Genomic DNA, 24,721 nt, shown 5'->3' with positions numbered 1-24,721 from the left:
CATGTGCAGCTTTCAACATACAAGAGAAGGGAAGTTTGATCATTTCCCTTAATCAAGCGTTCTTAAGTGAACGAACTGATGACAAGAAATGAAAGAGCTTCCTGTAAGTTGTCAGCTATTTTGAGGATGTACTCGATTTAACCCGGTCTCATAAATATTTAAAGCACTCATACAGGAGTCCTGTAAGAGAGCCACGGTGAAAGGACACGCAAATGGTAATTGCATTAAATACGGCTTGTGCGGTACATTCGGCCCCATTGCGTTCTGGTTTTAATTACGGAGGTTTGTATTGTGTGTATGCACATTTTAACAGTTTAAAGTCCAGAACCCAGAAGAATGAGGAAGTTCCTGAAGCTGTTTATGATCAGGATGAGAGTCTCCAATCCTCACACACTTCCACAGGGCAAAAACATGATTTCCATGTAAGGGCGGATTGATCTGAAATTCCTGACACTTCCTTTATATAGACTAGAGATGCACCATTATTACATTTTTCCACCGATATGATAGCCAATTATTTTAGACTGATATCTACCAATACCGATAGTTTGGTGGTTATATTAACCTGCATTAACTAAATTCTGAAGAGTTATTCATTCATAATGACCATTAATATTGAACAATAAACTCTTGATGTTTCTTTAAATATTCTATACACAGCGCAAATTCGTTGATTTTTTTATTTTTTTATTTTTTTTATTGACAGGATATATCAGCCATGATTATATGCGATTTTTAAACTGTTAGCCAATAGTGTGGAAAAATTGCTTTAATCGACTAATACATAGCTACTGATTATTGGCCGATATATCGGTGCATCTCTAATATACACCAACACAATTTCATGGCAATTCGTACATATTTTACTACTGTAGTGTAGTTGACTAATTTTGTGTTAAAGTGCACTTATTTCATAGGTGCACTTTAAAAAAATACAAGGTTATTTTGTGTATTTGGTATAATACAATGTGTTCGTGTGGTTTATGGTTAAAAATACATTATACCATAGATTTTTGTAGCTCCAGATTTCACTCTCTTTCTGAAATGCACAGATTTGAAAAGCTCTGTGTCCCTGATTGGCCGGCTAAGCTGTATGTTGTGATTGGTCAGCTAATCTGTACGTTGTGATTGGCCTGAATACCTCTGATGTCAGCCGGAAATGTGACGCTCCTTACCATGTTTAAAAGATTTGGTTGCTTACTGGAGTTAACTTACAGGCTGTGAGTAATTATGAAAGTTTCGGTCTTGTCCACGTCAACCGGCCCAGGAAGTAAACTGTTGCCTACAATCCGTGTGTTTGTTGTAGTACAAGAGAAGAGATTTACATTGGAGACGATAACTCGCATCATTGTTTACTTTGGGGTATATACCTTTTGCATATTGTTAACATATACTAATTTACACTTACACACCAAAGAAAATGTAAAATTGTGAATCGGACAATAGGTGCTCTTTAATGCATATGACTACATTTGTATGTTTTTGTTTGGTTTTCTTTCTCCCTTGTGACATTGGGGTTAGGGGTGGGGTTTCGTTATTAGTTTTCTTCCTAATAATCACACGTTTTTGTATGATTTACTTCAAAGGAATTAATATGAATTAGCCAACTCGTAAAATAAATACAAATAAGTACAAGTCTGTAAAGACACACTCTTTTATAGTCACCCCCTTTACACATTGGTTTCAAACGTTCCAAACCCACAGGTTTCATGTGATCACATGTTTTCGCACGTGTGAAATTCACGTGGCTTTAGTGTAAGAGCTGCATTCACAGGTGTACACTGAAAAGTGTAAAATTATATATGACGTAAATGAATTGACTCTTTGAGTCATCTGGTCTTTAAAACCTTGTAAGGCTTTGTTCAGTGGAACAGAAAGATTGAACTATAATTGAATGTTCATCCAGCTCTTTTCATCGTAATAAACGTGACAATGTCTGTCAAGCAAGATTTTCAGTCAATAAATTTGTAAATGAACTGTTGGTGTGTTATTAGAATATATATATGGATGATAAGAACAGTGGCTGTGGGTTATGCCGTCACTACTTTTGTGTTTTACTCTGTAAATGAAGAAGCATTTGCCCATTACTCATTTAACTATAAATAACTCTCTTTTTGTTCCATTGAACAAAGTTATATAAGTTTCAGAGGACATAGGGTCATCATAAGTGAATAACGGCAATTTTCATTTTGTGTGAATTAAGTCTATAAAGTTGCTACGTTATGCTTTTCATTGTCTGGAAAGTTCCACCCTGATCTCACAAGAATTCATACATATTTTATTTATTAACAAAGTTGGCTAATTCGTATGAATTTGTGCGAAGTTATTTGTGCTAAAACGTACAATCATCGTAAAAACAATAACGAAACCGCACCCCTTACCCCAACTTCAACTTCAACAAAAAAGCGTACCAAAAATGTACGATTGTGGTCGTACGAATTAGCCATCTCGGAAAATACGTACAAATTGCCATGAGATAGCATTGAAAGTTCAGACATTTCAATAATCTAAAATTCTTTGGTGTTCCAAAAAAGCAACAAAGTATATTAATAAATAATTAAAGAAGTAAAATGTTTGACTGAATTTCATTTCAAAGCTGCAATCCATAACTTTAATTTGGTTAAAAATGCACAAAGATCAGATAAGGGAGTACATAAACTATCAGTGTTCAATTCTGCCCCCTTATTTTACCATGGTTCACCACGGTAAGTTTATAATAATGATTTATTAAATAAGTTTAGCGGTCTTGAGCCAAATTTCTCAAAAAATGTCAGTTGTTTTCAATACACTTACTGTAACTATAAGTAAATAAAGTAATCTGCAATATTATGTTTCAAACAGAGATGGCGATAGAGAGGCAAAAGTTACAGATTGCAACTTTAAACTGTGCCATATTTTGGGCAATATATACATCACATTAGACTTGCACGGACCTGGGGTCTCATTTATAAAACTGTTGGCAGGATCCTTACTAAAAGTCTATGTATGCACAAAAGCCAAAAATGTCAAAAAATATTAAGACTTATAAAACAAAGCAATGTTCCATTTATAAATCACAGATCACCTGCAAGTATGGGAACATGAATCATCCTCAAATCCCACCATGCAAGCCTATTCTCCCATCAAGTTTGTTTTTTATAGATCACAACCTTTGCGTGGGAACGCTTTATAAATGAGACCCCTGGCATCATGTTGTAAAATTACATTTACGCATTTGGCAGACACTTTTACCCAAACTGAATTAAAGTACAGTACAAGGTATACCATTTTATCCGCATGTGTGTGTTCCCTGGGTTAAAAGCTATGGCCTTTTGCGCTGCTAACACAATGCTTAGCAATTACAAGAGCACATATGAAGTTGCATTGCACAAAAAAAATGCAACAAGAGTTTCATCCCTGCCTGAATCATCAAACACTGGCGTCATATCTTATTTGATTCAGAGCTTCTCAGAGTGACGCCTTCACAAACCCTCATCCATTGACAACGTGAAAAACAAAAAAAAGAGACAGCATATAGCACAGCAGCGTCAAAAAGCCATACAAATTGGGAATTAACAACCTAGCGGCTCCTGTAACACATCAAAAGAGCCGCGATCAGACTCAAATCGATTCTTTCAATCGCAGTGCGTTGATTGTTGCGTCGGTTCAATATCACTTGATTGTCGCATTCAGCGTGAATGCTGCATTGGGCCCATTAAAGCCCGCTGACAATGGCCATGGAGTAATATTCTTTGCTTTTCCAGACTCTCATCAATGGATACAGAAATAACACTGATGAACTAACCTCCTGTATTTAACAGAGCTTGTTTCCCAAGAGCTGTCACTTAGCAACAGGGCTGTCAGCAGAATCCTGGGCGAAAAAACAGCATCTGAGATCTGTCAAGCAAACATGCGAGTGAATTGCACTAAAAGCCTATTAATAAAACCATTTTTACCCGCAAAAAAATCAACTTTAATGCATCCCATTGGGTTTGGATTGTAGCATCTGATTAACATCAGAAAAACGACTTTAAGGAGTAGTTCATTCGAATAAAAAGTAATTGTCGTCAGTTATTCACCATGAGCTGCTATTTCATGTCAAACACAAAGGAAGAAATACATTAATAACAAACACTGCCCATCCAAAAAAGTCACACACTGTAATATTTTGTTGGACGGCCTTTAGTTTTGATTATAGCACGCATTCATGGTGGCATCGTTTCGAATAAACTTCTGCAATGTTCCCATTCAGAGTTGCATAAATTTAAGATCTTGTATTGATATGAAAGTCAGAACGCTACGCAGACTTCTGCAGCACATCTCAAAAATTCTCAATGGGGTTAACGTCTGGACTTTGTGGTGGCCAATCCATGCGTAAAAATTATGTCTAATAGTCCGTTCACACCAGACGCAAACGAAGCAGAAAGCACAAGTTATTTACATTTTAAGTCAATGCAAAGACACGATATACATCATGTGGCATAAATGACACGGTGCGAATTGAGCGTGTTGGCCTTTTGGCACGCATAACATGTCATTCACCCGAATTGCACAAGTTGAAAATTTTAAACTTTGGCAGATATTCATGCTACGTTAACCAATCAGGAGCTTGCTCTAGTAGTGACGTGATTACAATGTAGCAAGCTGAGACAGAAATATGAAACAACAATGGAGGACAAAAGCTGTATGTGGAAACAGGAATAAAAGTATCTAGCTTGGACGAATATGAGTGAGGAGGTTTATATATATAATTGAGTAAAGAGCGTTTTTACATATACATATTGAGACTACAAGCTAGCTAAAGCCGGCAAATTGAGCATATTAGCGTCTTTATTTCAGGCTCGAATGACACGAATTTCATGGGCAAATGAAGCAAGTTAATTCAAAATGTTCAAGCGTGCGACTATGTGTGAATAGCGCAATATATTTGCTTCATTCACATCTGGTTTGAATGCACAGTTATACTTTCCTCCTCTTTCACAATTTGAGCCCAATGGATCCTGCCATTGTCATCTTGGAATATGCCCGTGCCATCAGGGAAGGAAAAATCCATTGATTAATTAACCAGTATATTCTGGTAGTCAGCTAAGGTTGTGCCAATAGACCATATTATCGTGTATTTTTAATGTGCCATGTCTACTTGATATTTTTCTTTTGTCGTTTCATCATATAGATTTTACACACAAGTAATACAGTTTAACCAATGACAACAGATATCAATCAATCATCAATCAATAATTTAATTTATAAAGCACAATTAAACACAACTGCCATTGACAAATGTGCTGTACCAGACGTCATCTCAAGACGGCGGAGGCGAGGCGAAAGGTGTAGCGGCCGTTGATTTCCGGAGCTCGGTGCAATGGGTATATTCCAGGCGTAGGCAGAGCCGGATTAAATAAATGGACTACACTAGGCAGGCTGCATTTTTTGGGCCCCCCATCGAGGTTATTTATGAATTGAAATTTGAAACTTACCAAAGTTACTAATAAAAGTGAATTCACATTTTACACAGCCTAGTCTTTGCTTACAAATTGGTTGTTTGTATACCAAATTAAGTCATGTGTTGTATCAGACAATTTTTTGCTAAATGTATGTCATTACACGGCTCTATTAAATGCTATTAAATTATCCTCACCTTATCCATTGGGAGTGTCATTGTTAAGGCAGTAGTACAAGTAAATAACCAATAGGTGTCAGTAATCTGCGGGAGAGCTTGAGAATTAAGATTGAGAATCGCAACGTAATCCTCGTCGAGCAACACATCCACTGAGGTAAATGTCCTCAAAACACTGGTTATTTATGTTTCAGTTATATGAATTATATAATAACAGTTTTTATATTATGTATAACAGTTTTATCTCGAAGTAATGGTAGTGCTAAACTCTAATGTAACGTTTCTGAGGCTGCTAGATTTTTCTTTACGCTATTCACGTTTGTGAAGTGAATTTAAAGCACAGATTGCTTGCAGTTGACTTAGTTAGCCACTATCCATTGGTTTTGTTATCATGTTTGGTATCTAACGTGATGTTTGTGGGGCTTAAAGAAAAAAAATCTTGACCCCGCTAGTTCTGCCATTGCAGTCATGAATTATTATGCAAGGAACTGGTTTTTTTTTTGCCTCGTTATTATACGCAAACATGCCTTATATAACGTAGGGAAATGATCGTTTGTCCTTTATTTATTTATTTTTTGCAGCAACCATGTCTGTGTCCTTAAAGGAACTCTGTCAGGTACAGATTAGAACTATGAACTTGAAAATCAACCATTCTGATGACTGTCGTTCCCATCCGAGTCACCACCTCAGACAACAACAGTCATAAACTCACAAACACAAATACACTCAGTAATGCGCTTAATAAAGAAAGACTTAACTATGATGATCTGTGTTAACCTATGATATCAGTTATTGATGTATTTTAAATATTTACGTATTACTAGGCTTATCATACATGCATTGAAGTTTTAAAATGTATCTAATATAATACTGTAATTAAATTGAATGTTTTGGATACCACCATTAAATTATTTTGTGCATGTAAAACACAAGCAGCAATGTTTTTATTGAATTCAATTTTGAATTAATTTGAATGTTTTGCATAGCACCATTAAATTATTTTGTGAATGTTAAACAAAATGTTTTATTTATTGGAGATAAAATGGCTGTTTAATTAATATAATACTTCTGTTTGTTAGGCACTAACAAGTGAAAATAGTTAGGTTTAATTACATTTATTAAAAGTCGATAGCTGTAATGCTTCTGTGCAGAAGGAAGCCCGTGAGCCACGAAGGTAAGTTTGCGAGCAGATTCATTTCCACTTATTAGACAGCAGTCCGCTCATCGTGTTTTGTATTGCATCACTTAAAGATCGTAAACCTTTAAAATCGAGTTTAGTAAAGATGTATACTACAGTCAGCTTTGGTTAACTATTGAAGCATCGTCTTTAAGGCTCAATGTGACCGCAGTATTTGTTGAACACTGCTGGCAGCGGCGACGTCTGTGTCCGTACCATTTTATCAATGAGAGCATAAGCTCCCGAGCCATAAAGCTCGTCTTTAATTGAAATAATGTTTAATAACTTAAAAAATACGGCGTTTTTTTAATTTCTTGAAAAATAATGGTTTTGGAGATACGATGAAATGGTAGATGGGACATTTGTAAAAAAAAAAAAATTCCCCCTCTGTCTGGGCCCCATCCCGCCAATCGGGCCCTAGGCACGTGCCTAGTTTGCCTTTGGGTTAATCCGGCTCTGGGCGTAGGTATCTAACCTTGGGCACCAAACGTAGGAGTGGTGATAATCCCCTTCTATCGTAAGTTGTCCGAGCCTGATATTCCATTCATTTCGCTTCCGGAACCGACGTTTGAGTGTAATGGCCACCCCGCCACGTATTCCTTGTCTTTTCCGGCGGCGTCTATTCACCAAAACATAATATGGTGGGCAATGCAGCCACACCGGTAAAGATGCCAGGAAGGGAGGGGGCGAGTGTCGCAATCCCTTCTGAATTTGAGTTTGTAACACTTCGGCGGAGATACGCAGATTTAAAAGCGTTTGGCGCAGATTTAAAAGACATGGACGCCAACAGATGGCATGCCACAAACACCGGCGCCATCTTGAATGATATACGAGTATATAATCTTTTTCTGCAATATTTAGGATCAATTGATTTATACTTCGGGTTAAAGATGAAATACCAAATCAAATCAATATTTTTTTCCTCTGGCCCATTACATGAGTTTAAGAGTGTGATATGCAGGGCAACAGGTTGGTAATGGACCCTATGGACTGTATGTATTGATGTATCTATGAGCGAGTCTATGAGTTACAGTAGATGTCCCTATCAGAGTTGTAGCTCTGTTTATAAAGATGTGAATGTGGTTAAACAAAGCATTAACAGTTAATCTGGCCTTCGAATGAGTATGTCTCTGGGGAGATGTCAACTGCCATGTCTTGTTTGTGTCTTGGTGCTTTAAAACTAATAGCCCATGGAAGATTATTCAGTCTGCCCGCGGGATACAAGATAGCAGCCGTATTGACGTGAAGAGGAAGAGTAGATCAGAGTCACACACTGTTTACTTTGTTGTATTTTAGCGTAATGCTGTTAAGAGCGATTTCACGTAGCCTACTGTTGAGTGATGTCTGGTCATTGACAGTGAGCTGGGTACCAGAAAAGAAGATGAACAAAAACTGAATTCTGTTGAAGCCCAAAGGAAAATTGTATTGCTCACATACACAATCATACACGGTAAAACTTCTAGAGAAAAGCTTGAAATGACACCCTTCACATAATATAATAGACTATATCTCAGGAATAAAAAAAGAAATATGTACAATAAAAGAGGAATCGAAAAGGAAATAAGAGAAGGGATAAAAGGTGATAGCAGCAACAGTCCGATGAGTTCAAATATTACAACTGTTAAAACACATTTAGATTCAAGATTTGTATTGTCATATGTACCATGGTACAATTAAATACTTATTATGCTGAAGGCAATATGTAAAAAAAGTAATAATCGAAATAAAAAGTAAAAGTTAAAGACCAGGTAAAGTCATTTGCGACAATTCTTTCTAAACACATTATAAATATTAGAAATGTATTGCTTAAACACATTCCAGTCTGTGAACTATGTAGTACTGAATTGTGGAGTTGCACCGTTAGGGGCCGTTGACATGTCGCGCCTACAAACGCACAGAAAACGCTAGGCACGTAGGTTCTTGTCACATGACCTGTGGTGCGCTTGCGGCATTCTGAAAAGTTGATATGTTTTTAACTCGATGTGTTGGGGGGGCGCCCTGGAAAAAAAACGTGTGTGCACCGCGACCACACCGCTTCCATTATGAGCATGCAGAACGCGCGCCTATATTTGAAATAATGAACTTGAGCGTGCAAAACATGCAATATGTGAACAACCCCGTAAACAGTTTTTCCTAATTACTGAGTATAGGATTATTTTGGCAGGGGTTAAACGGTGGCTTGATGACGCACTGTGGAGCTGCCAACACAATCACGAGCATCCATTTAGGTTGTAACAGTATTTGAAAGTTAAGAGAGACCAGAGACGGCAGTTTTCCGCAAGTGGGCGTGGTTTCAGTGTCAACAGCAGACACGCCCCCAGTTTTTGAGAGCGGCAGAAACCTGCCTATTTTTCCAAGATTTCAATAACTTATTTACTTGGCACAGATGAGGACTCAGGAAAGTGTGCATCAAGGGTGCATATTGACTAAAAAGGGGGCGCCCATAAGCACCCTGTTCAAACCTAAAATGACAAATAGGACACACCTATGGCCTTGTGGACTTAACGTACAGGCGCACAAGGCGGCCATTGTGAGTCCACAAGATCATAAGTCACATGAAGTCAACCATTTGGGATACAGCAATATCAGACTTGGCTTGTGTAAAATTTTATGTTGGAATTATGCTGTGTACACACCAAACACAAAGCATCTTGTTGCTCGCTCCAGATTAATCGAATGCGTCATGCAAATTTTTCGATTTAGTTGAATATTTAAAACTTGAACAGAAGATGTGTTTGAGGTGGATGGCGCGTGTTGCGCGGCAATCGCACCACCCAATTTGCATAATTCATATCCCCCCACGTGTATTCGCGTCTTTGCATTGACTTTATATGTAATCTATTTGCGCAAATTGTTAAATTCGCTTCTGGTGTGTAAGTAGCATTACAATAATTAGTAAAAATACTCAATAGTATAAGGTGAATTTACAAAATAAGCAAACCCAGGGCTCAAAATTAACTTTTTTATTTGGTAGCACTGGTGCTCCCAACTTTAAAGAGTTAGGAGCACCAGCAAAAATTTAGGCGCATCCATCCAAAAATTAAAAAGTACCACAACTACAATGTAAATGTTAATAGATTTATTTTATTAAAAATAAAACACCACCACCGGGCTTTACACGTCCTATGGCCAGCATTTAAAAGTTGGTCTTCTATTTTATTTTATTTTATTTTTTGCTGCATAAATTCCTAAATTAATACCCAAATGCTGTTGAAATAGTATAGCAGCAATAATAATTTAACAATTACAGGTAACATGATTAAGATTACATAGAAAATCTAGCAAACACGTAAAACACTGATTAATTGTGACATTACAAAAGTGACCCTAATATAGAAGGCTAATATATATATTGGTATTGATAACTGCACTACCAGGATGCTTTTACTACTAAATAGGCAATGTTTTAAAAAATACAACAAAAACATACCATCAGCATTGTCGTATTCCACAGCAACATGGACCACAAGGATGTTTGTCGAATGTCCATTCACCAGCGCATGCGCACATACACCATTAATCACACTGACAGACAGCTCGGTGTCTCCATCAATAATAAACACATTTGTCATGACACATCTTGTGTTTTTGGCACCTTCGCCGTGTTTAAGCAAGGTACGTCTGGCGCTTAAAATGTTTTGATTCCGCCATTAACACCGTTTTACAGGATTTACAGTAAACAGTTACATTTTCATAGACACTCGAAATCTTTAAGCCACTCTCTCTGAAAGGTTTAACGTCAACTCGTATTTTCCGGTGGTGGAGTTACATTTGAATCCCGATCGTCGTCAAAGAAACAGTAATAACCTTGGCTGTAATCGTCTCGCTCTCGTCATGCTCGCGACGCGTTCGTCTTTTCACATTTCCGCGCTTCACTGAAACAAGGAATGACTGACGCTCATATTAGCCAATCTGCGGTCTTCATTAAACGCAAGAACTTAATGGTGAAATTTGATTGGATATGTATCGTTGAAGAGAACACTGAACCTGGGACAGCGCCAGCACGCAGGATCACAATCAACACGCGTCAAAACAAAATGGGCAGTCGCACAAATGCTCCCAAATATATTTTAAGTTCGCACAGATTAAATTTCGGTCGCATATGCGACCAAAATGGTCGCAATTTCGAGCCCTGAAACCCGTATTCAATGGAAGAGTAAGAGCAGGAGGCTGTAAAATAAATGGTATATGTAAAATAATCTGGATTTGGGTAAATTTTATGAGAAATTTTTGAGTTTAAATTTAAAATTTTAATTATTTTGACTTTCAATTGCAGACTTATAAGTTCAGTTTGTGACTACAGCTGGGTTTCAATCGAAACGTAAAGCGAATCTTTTCAAAATTCGCAAAAAAAAAGAAAACAAACAAATGCAAATTAGGTGCGTTTCAATCAATGCGTTTCCATCTCGCAAACCTTTTTCAGTAAGTCAAAAACCACCTCAAGCTACACTGTAAAAAACATCCGTACAAAAGTAGTGCTGCCTCACGATTAGTCGCGACTAATCGTTTGCAGAATTCAAGTTTTTGTTTACATAATATATGTTGGTGTACTGTGTATAATAATTATGTATAAATTCAAACACACACATGCATGTATATATTTAAGAAATATATGCATGTGTATATAAAGTTTTATATTTTTATATAATTTATGTTATATATAAATATATATAAATATAAATATTTATTATATAAATATATATTTTTCTTTGAATTATACATGTATGTGTATGTATTTATTTATACATAATTATTATACATAGTACACCAACATATATTATGTAAACAAAAACTTTTATTCTGCAAACGATTAGTTGCGACTAATCGTGAGGCAGCACTATACAAAAGGTAGAATTCCGGCAGCTGGGGTGCCGGGAAGATACCGTAAAATAACGGGCACAATAAATTACAGAAAGTTTCCGCAATACACAAATACAGTTTTTTTCTGTAATTTTACATAGCATAAAAACTTTTTTGCAAATTAAGGGATTTTTATTAGAAATGTGCCGTTTCCATCACTCGTTTCTCCTCTGTAACTCGAATAGACACATTTGTGAGATTTTTTTTCCAGAATTTTCAACGCAAAAAAATTTGGAAAAGTTTCCATTTGCTTTAATTTCATTAAAGTCTATGAGAAATAATCGAGTTATTAGGGAGATGTCATCTGCGATTTGTTTATAGTACAGCAAAAATAAAAGTGAATTAGTAGATTATGTCTTCAAAAGGATGGAAACTTTGAGCAATGGTAAAATTTGACTGTACAGAAATGAGATGATGGGAGTAGATGGGAGAGACAGAGCGAGGGGAGAGAGATTTGGAAACAGCTCCACAGTCCCAGCTTGATTCGTTCACAAAGGGTCATTAGTGAAGTAATTAACGCGTGCCGCTGTGCCCCGAGGCTCGTGTGTCGACTGTGAGCAATGACTACTAATGACATAAAGCAGTCTTCCATAGAGCCCTGCCTAATATAATACAGTACATCCACACACTATAGCAACACACATTTTCCAAATAATCCTCCCTCATTAGGTCTCGGACAAACATATTTCATAGCCGTGTCATGTTAAAGGCCAAATACGCTGGCAAGGGAGTGAATATATGTGCCGTTGATCGATGCAGAAACACCACGTTGCATTTTCACTGACTGCTAAACTTTCCCATTGATTAAAACTGAGTTATTAACATGGTTTGAAGACGCGCATGTTGTTAATAGTTACGAGATAAAATGGTGCGTAACCGCCCAATGCACTGTAGAAAATTAATAGTTCCCTTCCATAGTGAGACAGCTCAGATCTTTCTTCCCAGAACTTCGTTTTTCCTTCTCTCAAGCATCGTGCCAATCGGATTGAACCGTGTTCCCCAGAGGCAGAACGCCGCGTTCTCCTCGCTCCCCGGCTCGCATCTCTCAGCTAATTCGTTTCATACTTTTCATTTGGTTTTAAATGTACCGTCGCATGAGCGCATGCGCTCCACTGCCCTGTAACGCCAGTGCTGGGTCAAAGGCCACAGAGATCGGATCACCGAACGGATCACCGAACGGATCGTGCTGATCTGAATCTGATGAGCACGGATGACATACGTTGAATGATTGACAGCTTCAGGGATGCTTGTGGGGCTGGGAAGAAACAGACAGAGATCTTTTAAAAGCATTGAGAACATAAGCCTGTGCTTCCTTGAGTCATCATTCATTCCATGAGTAGTGAGTTAATGTAAAAATAATTACATTTCTTATTAATAGTCTCTGCGGTATTGGCCACCGACTGCTGCTGAAATGAGTTTTTTTGTCTAATGTCTTTGGGCAAGGGTTACTGTTAGCATTATTATTCAGAGGAAATATAGTTTTACACAAGCATAAAAAACCCGTTTTTGAGGAAAAATAATATTATTAAACCTGCAAATGGCCCTCACTTTATACTCCACAATACATAAATTGAGATATTTCCAATATTTTTTCCAGCCGGAATGTCTTGAGATTATTGGGAATGTTTCCCAAAGCTGCAAGTTTATGTGCTTAGACAAAAACTTAAATGTTAAACTGTATAGAGATGAACCGATACTAAATTTCTCTGCCGATAATGATAACCGATTCTTAGGAGTGATGTCTCTACCGATTACTAATACTGATAGTTTAAAGGTTTTATCTTTTATACTTTTAAAGAGCAACTATGGTCCGATTCACGATTTACATTTCCTTTGGTGTGTAAGTGTGTATTAGTTCGTGTTAACGATATGCAAAAGGTAAAAACCCCAAAGTAAACGATGACGCAAGTTATTGTGTCCAACGTAAATCTCTTTTCTTGGACTACAACAAACACATGGATTGTAGGCAACAGTTTACTTCCTGGGATTGGTGATGTAGACAAGACCGACATTATCATAATTCCTCCCGCTTGGACTGTAAGTTAAAAAACTATATTTACTTAGGCATAGATGAATAATAAGAGCTCTGTACATGGTAACGACAACCATGTTTACTATTGTGAGCTACTGACATGAGCCTCAAAGCAGAGCAGAGCCAATCAGAGCAGAGCTCAACATTAATATTCATGAATCTTCCAAATTAGGACAAATCCTAGGGGTGTAAATGGACTTATAAAAACGTTTCTGGATCATTTTTGCACTTCATAAAGTTACATACCTTCTATGTAAATTTAAAAGAACAATTTAACATCATATTTCAATGCATTCTTTGGCACCTTTAAAATTGTATTTCTTAAGTTTTATTAATTAATAGCATTCAGTTAATTACTATCAACATTGAACATCAAGCTGGTGGTTTCTTAACACTTCCTTTACAAACAGCACAATTTGATATGTGTCCTGCATCCTTTAAATTGACAGAAATAATCGGCAGATTATTTTTTGCTTAAAGACGCCATGAAACAGAAGTAGCAATTGTCTTTTTCACTGTCGTGTTGTACATACAAATGAAACTGATTCTGGAATGAGAAAAATTTAGGGCGGGACTTGATTTCATTCATCAAGAACTGATTGGATCATTGTATTTGGCCTGCGATCTTTTTCCGATAGCCCCGCCGTCGCGCTATTCCTCATTAAAGGAATGTCTATCCTTTTTCCATATTAAACTATGTTATTACCTTAACTAAGAATTGTTGATACATCCCTCTATCATCTGTGTGCGTGAACGTAAGCGCTGGAGCGCGCTGCAACGCTTCGATAGCATTTAGCTTAGCCCCATTCATTCAATGGTACCAAACCGAGATAAAGTTAGAAGTGACCAAACACATCAACGTTTTTCCTATTTAAGACAAGTAGTTATACGAGCAAGTATGGTGGCACAAAATAAAACATAGCGCTTTTCTAAGCGGATTTAAAAGGGTAACTATATGGCGGAATAGCACTTTTTGGGAGTAACTCTTCTTAGTTAAGGTACACTGTAAAAAATACTTTGCTGCCTTAAAAGATTTTGTTGAATCAACTGGGATTTACAAGTCATTTCAACTTATTATTATTTATCTTGACTAGAGATGAGTTTATGTAACTAAAGGTGAGTTGTTATAACCTAAAAAATTAAGTTGACTTTTTTCAACTATATTTTATAAGTTGTGACAACTCATCTCTGTTGACATGACTTGTAAATCTGAGTTGATTTAACAAAAAATCTTAAGGCAGCAAAGTATTTTTTACAGTGTAATAACATAGTTTAATATGAAAAAATGATAGACTACTCCTTTAAAGGAATAGTCTACTCATTTTCAATATTAAAATATGTTATTACCTTAACTAAGAATTGTTGATACATCCCTCTATCATCTGTGTGCGTGCACGTAAGCGCTGGAGCGCGCTGCGACGCTTCGATAGCATTTAGCTTAGCCCCATTCATTCAATGGTACCATTTAGAGATAAAGTTAGAAGTGACCAAACACATCAACGTTTTTCCTATTTAAGACGAGTAGTTATACGAGCAAGTTTGGTGGTACAAAATAAAACGTAGTGCTTTTCTAAGCGTATTTAAAAGAGGAACTATATTTTATGGTGTAATAGCACTTTTGGGAGTACTTCGACTCGGCGCAGTAACACCCTCCCTCTCCCATTATGAGAGTGAGAGGGGGAGCGGACTTTTCAGGCGAGTCGAGGTGCTCCCAAAAGTGCTATTACGCCATAAAATATAGTTCCTCTTTTAAATCCGCTTAGAAAAGCGCTACGTTTTATTTTGTACCACCAAACTTGCTCGTATAACTACTCGTCTTAAATAGGAAAAACGTTGATGTGTTTGGTCGCTTCTGGCTTTGTCTCTGATTGGTACCATTGAATGAATGGGGCTAATCTAAATGCTATCGAAGCGTCGCAGCGCGCTCCAGCGCTTACGTGCACGCACACAGATGATAGAGGGATGTATCAACAATTCTTAGTTTAGGTAATAACATATTTTAATATTGAAAATGAGTAGACTATTCCTTTAAAGGTTATAATCGTTTATAATAAACACTACAACAGTACATATGAGTATAAAAATGTTACATTTTGATGTCATAATGACTTAATTAAGCTAAATATTTATCAGAGGTTTCGGTTGCATAGTTCTGGAGACTTTGGGACGGTTTACCCAACAGGGATAAGACTAGTCCTAGACTAAATTAAATGTAAGAGCTGTCCAAACTGAAAACAACTTGCACTGACATATCTTACATTAAAATACATCAGTGCACTTTGTTTTGCCTCAAAATTCACACAAGTAATGTTTTTAGTAAAGCATGTTTGTTAAAACTAGTTATATTTCCTAATTAAGGCCTAGTCCTGGTTTAGGAAAATCTTGGACTATTATTCAATATATTACAGTATAAGTGGGGAACTGTAAAACAATGTGAATAGCACAGCTCCAATAACATCTGGGCTAATCTTTGGAGAGAAAAACACTCGGTAACAACAAGCAAAAAACAATTTTGATTAAAGGTCAATGGTGTAATTTCAGCTACAACAAATTGAATTACCAAAACATTAGTCCCACCCTTAAACTCCCACGATTGGTGCTTTGGAGCCGGTATGGCTCTGCTGCATTGGTCAAGGCTCTATAAAATTGGTAAAATAAATGAAGAGTTTGGTTCCAAAACGCGACAAACGCCATTTTTGAAAAAAATGAGTTACTGCCAAAATCAGTATTATATCAGGTCAGTAGTTAAAAGTAAATAATTAATTTTACGCAAAATCCAATACCCGCCGTGTTATTCTGTCATCTTTTCTCCCTTTTTTCCCAAAATGCGACAAACGCCACTCCTGCTTTTTTACAGAACGCAATAAATCCATTTCTGATATTACAGCGGACCATTCACGCAATGTAAACAAACATGGCGGCGCGCTGAGTACACGGAGTCCTAGTTTTCCTCATCTACTTTGTACTTCGTGATCAACAAACAAAACAAAATAATACTTTAATAGCATTGATAAACCTGTGATGGTTTTCTGTGACGGGAAAGAAACGTAAGCCATCAACAGCTAATAATTTCCGCGAGAGGCACACGGCTGCTTGTTCTCCAGACAGCATCAAGCTTCTCATGCTAAAACATTGTGTTCTTACAAAGTAAGTGTTTTGGTTAATGCCATTAATGTTTATTTTTTAATCATTGTATACCACTAGTCAACTAAATAAATATAAAATGGTAAAGATGAATGCACATTTATACATTGATTTAATAGATTTATAGCATTTTGAAATAAAAAACTTTCATGGATTTATTGAATTTTGTGGAAAAAAGAATTCGTTTTTATAATAAATCTTTGAAAATCAAGTTATGGATTTGAATTTTTTATGTTTTTATAACCTAAAGATGCTATGTGAAAGTTTGTAACAGAAAATAGTGGTTTTCATCTTGTCACTTTCTTGGTATAGAAAACACGTTTTTACCGAAATTTGTCAAAATGGATTTATTGCGTTTTGGAACCAAACTCTTCAAATAATGTATTAATAGCATTAGTAGTTGTGCTTTTCTGGGATATTTAGATGTCTCAGGAATAGAAGTGTTGCAACATTAGCAATAATTACATACCTTTAAAGACATCATCTAGTTTTCAAAGTCTGATCAACTCTGATTCATGAATTTTATATCTTAACTGCTACAGAAAGACCAAGACCATGCAGTTTAAAGAGATATTACAGTGATCTTGACCAAGATCCCAATACCTAGTGCTATGTGATAAAATACATTGCTTATTTTTGTCTACAAGGAAAAGAAAATGCACAAACTGGAGGAGGCCGCGGGGAAAACTAATTTCATCGACAGGGAAGATAAACCCAGTATGTGTTTGCCTCTAGAGAGATATTCTGTTTACACACAGAAAAAGCAAAAATCAAATCAAACATACCAGGATTAATTATAGTTAAACACATCCAACCGTGCACGTGTACGAATTAGCCGACATTTGTATCTGCGCACCCTTTTCTCATTATTTATTTCTTCGTATGGCTATGATTGAGAAACGCAGGCTTATTTTTAGCTTTGCCTGAAGGGCCCTTTGCTTTTTTGTGCAATTTTACAACAAGGCTGTGATTTACGCCTGAGACCAGGTGAACATACATCCTGCCCGAAATCAGTTCGAACATTTTTCTTATGTTTGTGCTCTTCAGCTAAAGCAAAAAAACTAATACATTTTGCATGATTTTGCAAATGCACAAGAGACCACAAAGAATCTGGAGGAACGGGTATATCTGAAATTGGTATTTGTTGTTTTGGTTGAGTTTGTTTTCTCCTTTGAACATAGCCGAGACTCACTATATGTTTTTGCAGTACGTACACAAAAGGAAAGATGACACAGTCCCTTGCAAGCTCCCATATGACAAAAAAAGACTTTCTCTGGCCAAAAATATATTTTAAATATATGCTAAATACATTTTGTAGAAAGTAAAGCTTAATTAAATATATTTAATTTTAGCCTTCGTATATTAACATACATTTAAAAATGTATTTCAGGGGCAACAAATACATTTTTAATTTCACAACCCATACAGCAAAAAATATATTTTCCCTGACCAAATATCATAATTTGTTATAAAATCCATAAAGTTTAAGTATGAAACAGTATGTATAAATTCTAAAATAATAAGTATATTTTTGCAGTTAAAAATATATTTAATTTTAACTTTTTCTACCGAGCCTCTAAGGTGACATTGGAGTAAAAAAAATCTAAAGTGTAGTTCCATGTGCTCACGTGAAACTATCGCATGCGCACGTGAAACTATCGCGTGCGCACATGAAAGCGAAAGTTTCAGGTGCGCACGCGATAGTTTCAGGTGCACACGCAAAAGGTTTACGTGAGCACGCAGTAGTTTCAGGTGCGCACGTGATAATTTCAGGTGCGCACGCCAAAGTTTTACGTGAGCACGCGAAACAAAACTTTATTTAATTTTTGCTCCATGTCCCCTTAGGGGCGTACTTTTTTAACCTCTTATGTTTATAGGTTTTTACAAACTTTTTCTTCCAATGCGATGTGAATATAAATACTTTTAAAATTATGTTTATTTTTAAAATATATTTCAAAATATATTGGTGAGAATTTTTTTTATAAACATATTTCGAAATATATTTCGCCACATATATTTTTGGGCCAATTTGGTATATTTAATAAAATAATAAAATATATTCAAATAATTTTTGAAAATATTTTTTGCCATATGGCTATAGCACCTTTATTTTTAAGAATGTAGATTTTAATCATGCTTGCAATCATATGTGTAATATTGCTTTTACACAACAGTTCAACAGACATTGCAAAGTTCGTGAACTAATTAAAAACACAAAAACACCTTTAGCTCTATGGTTCCACAAATAGCATCTTTGTCTCTTTGTGTAAAGTTAGATGTATGCCAATTAAACAAAAACAGAACAAAAGTCTAGAAGGCAGATGACTTTCTGTTTGTCTGCAAATGCCAGAATGAGTTCAGTATTGCAGTTGAGATCTTTCAGCACATTGTGCACATGTGACATACAGTACAAGACATAAAACTGTCTGACTGTGTTGATACAGGAATGAAGGCAGATGTTTGCACCGAGGCCTGTGTAGACAGACAAACTTCTCCCATCTCTCTCTCTCTCAAGGCCAAATCTACTAGACCTTTGTTTGCAGTTTCAGTAAAACTTACACATGCTACACTTTTAAAAATAGTAAGGGAAAGAGTATACAGTACATTCTGCAGTAGGGTACTAAATGTTATAAACAGTGTTACATTAGCTGCATTTCCATTACCCTTCAAATTGCGCAAATTCGTTGGTTAATTTTAAATTGGAAATACGGCCAATGGAAACACGTCAACGCGCATATATCGCAAAAAGTTTTTACGCTTGCATGGAGTGGTTTTTCAGGCAAGAGAATGGAAACAGTTCATTCGCATTTTCAGGTCACCTAATGTAAGTAAGTCACATAATCATTATTTGAAGATGATGCAGTATGAGTCCTAAGTATAACAGACTTTCCTTGCCAAAATGTCTGGATAACACTCTTACATCTCTTTTTCTATAAAATAATGTACTGTTACAAAGAAACATCTATACGTTGCTGCTCGTAAGTATACAGGTTTTCCTTGCATTAATGTTTGTATAATAGGGGAGAGCGGGGTAAGTTGTCACACGGGTAAGTTGTCACACTGTTAATAACTCCAACACTAGAAGCTCTATCTCAAAAATCAAATAGCCACTTTATGTGACTTCTTCTTCTATAGTGAACTTCCTGTTCACATGTGGTCAAGATCACTGTAATCTGAGGTTAGCACAATTTTCTTATTTTTCTGCTTAAAAAGTAAAAAAAAATCACTTTACATTTTATGCAATACAACTTTGTTAGGTGTGAATGTTTAAAATGATTATTTTGCACAAAATAGAGGAGACCGTAAAGTGTCTTTTGATACTTTAGCTAAAGTGATATGATGAGCTAAACTTGAGATTTAGACAACATTAGCACACAAGTAAGTATGGGGCAAGTTGTCTCAATGACTTTGGGGCAAGTCGTCACATCTGACAACTTGCCCCTGTACAAACAAACACATCGAACATGCTCAGAAAACATGATATAGAAAAGAATAAGCCTCAATCTAGCAAAAAGCTGTTTCAAAAGAAAGGGAAGCAGAAATCTGGACCTATGAAAAACAAGGCAGCTAAAAGAAGAAAAATCATGCAAGAGTCATCATCAGATGATGAAGAGTGCTTCTGCCTCGTCTGTGTAGAGCCATTTTCAAAGAGTCGTCCAAAGGAGACCTGGGTAAAATGTGTAAAATGCAACAATTGGGCCCATGATGCTTGCACCTCAGGCCAGGCAATTTATGTGTGTCAGAATTGTGATTCTGGAGATGAGTCCTATTAGTCATACAGGGCATCTGTTTTGTTCAGAGGTTAAACATGTTAAGTTAAGCAAGTTATCTGCAGCGTTCCATTCAGTTATCTGGTTTTATGTGAAAGCCATAGAACATTTGAACCAAAGTTCAAAGTAAAGTGGTCTTGCCACTTAATTGAAATGTGCATTATTTGGATTGAAATAATTGTTTTTCCAGATTCTCCAGGCACGGATGTTTATATTTCCAGTTTGGTTTGAGTTTAAAAATTAAAATCAATATTCACAATTAAGTAGTTGTGTTCTTATTTTTAGATAATCTAGTGTGACAACTTACCCGCCCTAGTGTGACAACTTACCCTCCGATGGGGCAAATTGTCACAAGTGCACAGTCACTATTCAACAGTCTACAACTCTGTAATGAGATAAGATATAAAGATGTTATGAATACAACATATGTGCCCAAGACTTCCTTCTTTCATTTGGTATGAGATTTATACCATTTTGATGTATGGTGCTCAGTAAATGTTAGACAGTGTGAAAAGTGTGACAACATACCCCGCTCTCCCCTACTCTTACGTCTCCTTCGGTTAAAAATAATGCCTGGTGTGGTGGATGTGATATTAGTAAACATACCAACATCAGTAGACATGATGTTTGGAATGATTTATCGCAAGAGGAAAAACTATGTTTTAGTCACATATCATTGGTTAATGGAAACGCCGTCATTTGGCGATAGTCTTTTTGTCGACATTTAGAAAATTATGCTAAAGTTTTGCGCAAATCTGTAATGGAAACACAGCTATAGTTTATAGCAACACCAACATTATGTTGCATGCGTGTGATGTCAAAATGTGTTCGAGGACAGGGCTTAGATTAAAGGGACAATAAAACGGACAACATGATCTTACGGAAAGTCGTGTTATAGTCACGCAAAATTTTTATAATTTTTTGTGTCCATGGCACAAAATTAAGCTTTTTCATATATTTCTATATCTATTTCTATAAATAGTTTCTCATGTCCGTGGCACGACTTTCTTTTTTGTTTCATTTATGTATTTTTTTCTCATTCCCCCCCCCCCCCTATTTTTCAATCATTGTCGCTTGGGTTTGGGGTCAGATTTGGGGTTTGGGTTAGGATGTACTTTTATGTACTGTATTGGTTTCTACATGTTTTTCTTCCCCTTTTAAAACTATTTTTGCCTGGAGTTGGGGTTTGAGTTGGGGTTAAGGTTAGGATGTCTAAAAATGTAACAGAAAGTGATTCTAACCCCATGATAATGGTAAGAAAATAGGAAAAACAATACATAAATTGACACAAAAAGAAAGTCGTGCAACGGACACGAGAAACTATTTATAGAAATTCATGCTAGTGTCACGAAAAAGACATTTGTGCTTAAGGCACGAAAAAAGCTGAATTTTGTGCTATGGACACGAATAAATCAAATTTTTTTACGTGACTATACACAACTTTCCGTGATATCAGTCTGGTAACGGAAGTAGCAATTGACGTACAGTATATCCGAGTAAAGCAACTTCTGAAATAAAAATGGTAGGGCGGCACTTGAATTCGTATATCGAGAATTAATTTGATTGTTGAATAAACATAACTGGTGTGCATCTTGAGACAAAACAATTTCAGTGATATATTTTAAGATTTTTGAATGCAAGCTGTTTTTTTTAGTTAAGAACAGTGTTCGAATTGAGGGGGGCTGGGGTGGTCCCACGGCTCCTGTAAGCATTGCGGGGGTCCCCTGGTTTTTATTAAAATTAAAATACTATATGAATTTAACATTCTTGTGCTGGGCTACCACAAAGCGATACTGTCCACTATTTGTCCCAATTTCGCAATAAACTAATCCAAAATATTTTTGTCTGAAATAAATGTAAACTCTCACATTGTTTTCAGGAAGGAATTGACACATTGTTAGATTTAGGATTGGGTTAGGGGCTTTTAAAACACTCTTCTCAAACTATTATTTCACACTTATTTGAGGGATAAAAATAGTTAGAGTTTAAGTTAAAGGAAAACGGTTTTTCAATATTTTTCATTGTGGTGGTCGTTGTTCACACTGAGATCGAAGTGCTGAAAACTAACTGCTCTTCCGCCATACAATAAAGTTCTTATTTTTTATCCGCTCAAAAAATCGCCACTTTTTATTTTGTGCCACCATACTTACTCCTGTAACAACTCATGTAAGTCTTTAAATAGGGAAAACATGGAAGAATTTGGTTGCTTCTAAATTCATTCCTGTTTAGATCCTAAGAAATTAATGGGGCTAGGCTAAATGCTAACACATTCACATCGTGCTGTACAAAGATTAAGTGCACGCATTGAAAAAAGATAGATATGTATTAATTTGTCTAATTTGAGGTAAGAACATAGTAAGACATTAACTCTTTCACCGCCAGCGTTTAAAAAAAAAAGTTGCCAGCCAGCGCCAGCGTTTTCATGATTTTCACAAAAGTTTAATGCCTTCCAGAAAATGTTCTTCTTCAAATATATAAACATACAATATACCAAATGAAAGAACAGACCCTCTGCTTTCAAAAAAAAAAAAAAAAAAAAAACGTGTCATCCTACCTTCAGTAGTTCTTTTGAATCAGCTTTTGAATATGGGTAGGTTTCTGCAAAAACACCACATTTTGAGCAAAAAGCAGAGATAATTCCATTTTTGTGACAGACTTTTCATAGAGATCCCATTCAGAGCGATCTTTAAAACAGACACGGACATGCAGCCGCTTGCCATAGGGCAATACTTTCGGTTTTAAAAAGTTGCGGAAGGGGATAATAGCGGTATTGCGGAAAGACGGAAATACTCGTCATTGGCGGGGAAGCGTTTTCTCTTGATTGACGAGATATCTCGTCAATGGCGGGGAAAGAGTTAAAAAACGGTGGTATTTTCCTTTAAGGGTAATTTGGGGTTTCTTTGATTAAAACGATCCAGGACCAACAAAAAATGTTGATCCAGGATCACATCTTACTTTGTGAAATCAGGGCGACCCTATAATGAAGGTTGGGCGGGGGGCCCAACTAGGGGACCCCAATAAACTGACATAATTCGAACACTGGTTAAGACAGCTCAAACGTGCGTTTTAGTCTGAGAAAACACCCCTATATTGAATTTTCTATTTAATTTTCTCCACAAATGACAAAAAATAAAATTTCAAGGAGTCCAATGAGACTGGAAATGGAGGATCATGTCAAGCACGTTGCATTGTGGGATTGTACAGTGTTTCAAGCAGTCATTCACTCGACTACACTCCCTCGCCGGTTAACAATCTCCCTAAAGTTCATTATTTTTTAAAAATGATGTTGAAATCTCATTTACTTGTGCCTTTTACGGAGATATGCAGTATATCATCGCCTAACAACCTCTGAAGCGTTCGTCTTGAAAGCGCTATACATCATTTCTAAAAATCAATTTTCTCCATTAATAAAACAAATGGATATTAAGTTCCAAACAAGATGCATTTATTAATTTTTACTGAACTCCGTCAAATCTCATTCACTCCACCCATTCATTAGCATACGGACATCGTGTTGTATTGTTTCACAGCTGGGTGATTCAGAAGGGCTCTTGACACTTTCTGTCTGTTGTCTCTTTCTCACCTATGCGATTAGACTTTGGCGAGACTTGAGATTAGTCCAGTCCATACACTGAGTATATCTCATTACAGCCAATGCTGGTCATGAGACCGGGCTGTCAGGCAGATATCAAAGCTCTCGTGTAAAAGCCTCTCATCTCACGTGGAGCTAACAATCACATTTAATTGGATTTTTCACCCGGCCCATTAAAACATAGACAAGGTTAGCGAGGCAACAAACCCTGTTTATTCCTTCTCATATCACTAACAAACTAGAAAATCCACCTGGACAGCGTACATCAGAAAAATAACAACAGTGCTTCGTACGGCACATAGGTTGTATAGAGTAGATGCCATATTTAATTTTCCTCAAATTAAAAACAAAGCTGAGTAAAACAACATCACGTCTTCGCATAACGTGAACTTCTGAGTCGTGATAATCAAATGTGACGTTTCTTACATCTGGATCATAAGTTCATTTCTGTGAATTGATTAAAAAGCATCTGATTGTAGAACATATACATAAATATTGAGATATATTGTTTAAGATAATTCAATGGCTCAGCCCTAATGGCCCATATAAA

At 36.4% G+C, this 24,721-nt stretch overlaps 1 protein-coding gene across 3 annotated transcripts in view; it reads left to right on the top strand.

Annotated features, from left to right (window-relative positions):
• Positions 1-24,721, top strand: part of rftn1b (raftlin, lipid raft linker 1b) — a 132,713-nt gene that overhangs the window by 34,021 nt on the left and 73,971 nt on the right. The window lies entirely within an intron of this gene.

The sequence above is a fragment of the Misgurnus anguillicaudatus genome, chromosome 10 (genome assembly GCF_027580225.2).
Source record: "Misgurnus anguillicaudatus chromosome 10, ASM2758022v2, whole genome shotgun sequence".
In the NCBI taxonomy this organism is placed as follows: domain Eukaryota; kingdom Metazoa; phylum Chordata; class Actinopteri; order Cypriniformes; family Cobitidae; genus Misgurnus; species Misgurnus anguillicaudatus.
The sequence above is the reverse complement of the archived record's forward strand: the minus strand, read 5'-3'. Positions and strand labels throughout refer to the sequence as shown.